Raw genomic sequence first — 2,810 nt, 5'->3', positions numbered from 1 at the left:
TGTGGACCAGTAGCTTTCTCTAAGCTAGATTGCCTGACGATTGCCACTCTGACCGCCACCTGAGCTACAGGTAGAATTTCCTATATATGAAATCCAGGAAAGATAAGTCCATTGAGACAGTAACTGGACTAAGAACTACCTAGGTCTATAGCAAGGGAGGTTGAGGGGAAATTTGGAGCTAACAACAATGAGTACAAGAAAGGAGAATTTTTTCTGAAGTGGACCCTGGTAATGATTGCATAGCTCTTTTTAATATGACTGAACTATTAAATTATATGCAATGTGATGTGTAGGTCTGGGTACATTAGAGAAACCCATCCACAGAAACTCATATGTATAAGAGAAAGTTTTATATAAAGGGTAAGTGTACATTAAGAAAACATCTTAACCCAGTGCTGCTCAAGCCCATAAGTCCAACATTAGCCCATATATCTGAAACTGATCTACAAAGTCCTCCTCAATCTCAGAAAACACATGCAATGATGCCGACTGCAGGAGGAAAGCTGAATCAGTGAATGTGTAAGCACCTCAGCACTGTCAGGGGTCTCTACATGGCTTCTCTAGCACCCAGGACTGCATCAGGGTAGGTCCATGTGGCTTCTCCTCAGGGATGTCTTGCAGGAAGTGAGCCTTGTCAGCTGAAGCAGGAAACTGGCTACGGCAGCTTCCCCTGGTCCGACCATCACAAAGCAAGAGACTGAAGAACTAGAAACGAGAGGCTCGCTGAGCCATTTATCTCTATGCCCTTCAATTAACCCCACATGTGTTTATTGGCTAAGTTGGCGCAATAAAATTAACTACCTCATGTGAATTATATGTCAATAAAACTTTTTAAAAAGAAGAGAACATAGTGTCTGGGGTCTTAAAGGCATCAGTCTAAATGAGGTGCCAACTAAGGCTGCATGAAAGAAGCACAAGCGGGGGGGACGGGAAATGAGCTGATACCAAGAGCTCAAGTAGAAAGAAAACATTTTAAAAATGATAATGGCAATATATGTACAAATGTGCTTGACAATGGATGGATGTATGGATTGTGGTATGAGCCCCCAATAAAATGATTTTTTAAAATTAACAACTAAGCATTTGTTTTATATTTTGATCCATTTTTAACTAGTTCTAGTTCTTATGACTTTTTGCATTATGGAATGAGGTTTACGTGTTTGTGTGTATTTCATTTGATTGTTATTGCTGTTTTCTTCTATTCTTTTTGTATGATTTCCTTTATATGGAATCCAGGGCAGTAATGCTATAAACATAGGAACTGAATCAATCATTTCTTGAGGTGATTACAGGTGAGGTTTGGGGGACAGGGAATGTTAATAACAAATGCGAAGTGAAGAAAATATTCTAAGATCGAATTCTGTGCTTATTGCACAAGTCTTTTTGATGTAGTTAACACACTGAATTTTATTACATGAGAATTATATGTTAATAATAACTCAGTTCAGAAAACATAGACAGGTGTCTGATAGGTCACATACCCTTGAAAACTCCTTGGAGTAGTTGTACACTTGACACATGGGGAAAGTAACAATCAGAATCAACTCAATTGCAAATAACAAAACATTAAAGATCATAAATGTTATGTGAAGAAATATATTAAACTATCATGTCAGAACAATGTGCACTTATGTTTTCAGAAATACACCGAGGATAAATTCCAAATAGTAGGTCATGTACTCTCCAATGACTTGGAAAATATTAGAAACACTTGGCTCTTTGGCTCAACCAGGCTTCGTGGTGTTAGCTCGAGGAGTCTTGGCCCCGCCCACACGCCCATATCTGCCAATAATGAATGGACCACACATCCGGGTCCCAATCACCCCATTTAAACGACCTTACCACGCAGATCTTAAAACAGCACTGTGGTACTGACTCTGAATTAAGCGTCTGCGTCAGAACTCTGTTAAATACGGCCTGCCTCCTTCAGATCGCCATCATCCACCCCGTCATGGCATCGGCGTCTTTACCTGAGGCGTCCCAGGACTACCGGAAGTATTGTGAGGCTGTCATCAACCAGCAAATCAGCCTAGAGCTTCAGGCTTCTTACACCTACCTATCTATGGCCTGCCACTTCAACCGCGAAGACGTGGCCTTGAAGAATTTCGGCGCCTACTTTATGCGGCTGTCCAACGAGGGCCTGGGGTTTGTGGAGTCGCTGATGCAGCTGCAGAACCAGCGTGAGGGTCTCATCCAGCTCGGCGCCATAGCGAAACCTGATGTGGAAGACTGGTACAGCCCAATATTCGCCATGCAGTACACCTTTAACCTGCAGCACAACATCAACCTGAACCTCGTGGACCTGCACCGGGTCGCCACCAAGCAGGATGACGAGGAGCTGTGTGACTTCTTGGAGATCCGCTTCCTGCAGCAGCTAGCCAAGAGTATGAAGGAGCTCAACAACCACCTGATCAAACTGCGCCATCTGCGGGGCCAGGACTTCCGCCTGGCTGAGTACAGCTTTGACAAGCTCATTCTTGATGATGGCGACACTGAGAACAGCACCATGGACGCAGAGTGACTCTTGTGTTCCGGTTCCAATCAAGCGTCCTGCCGTTACAACCACTTCACTTCTATGCTAATTACAGCCAGTTCTTTTCTCTTTCTTTTCTCATCCAACTTTGCCGTTCCTTCCAATAAAGTGACTTGGTTTCAGAGTTAAACAAATAAAGGTCTCCTGTGTCATTCTTGTGTGTGAAACACTCCCAACTTAAAAAAAAAAAAACCATGAAAAATCCCCATACAGGTATCCAGGTATCTCATCAGCCAGCCAGCTCTGTCCTTATGCAGCTTGGATGTACCCGGGTGGA

At 43.1% G+C, this 2,810-nt stretch overlaps 1 pseudogene; it reads left to right on the top strand.

The window, feature by feature from the left end:
- Positions 1–1,795: 1,795 nt before the first annotated feature.
- On the top strand, positions 1,796–2,521 carry LOC142433287 (ferritin heavy chain pseudogene; annotated as a pseudogene).
- The last annotated feature ends 289 nt before the right edge of the window (positions 2,522–2,810 follow it).

Source organism: Tenrec ecaudatus, chromosome X, assembly GCF_050624435.1.
Source record: "Tenrec ecaudatus isolate mTenEca1 chromosome X, mTenEca1.hap1, whole genome shotgun sequence".
NCBI classification, from domain to species: Eukaryota; Metazoa; Chordata; class Mammalia; order Afrosoricida; family Tenrecidae; genus Tenrec; species Tenrec ecaudatus.
The sequence above is the reverse complement of the archived record's forward strand: the minus strand, read 5'-3'. Positions and strand labels throughout refer to the sequence as shown.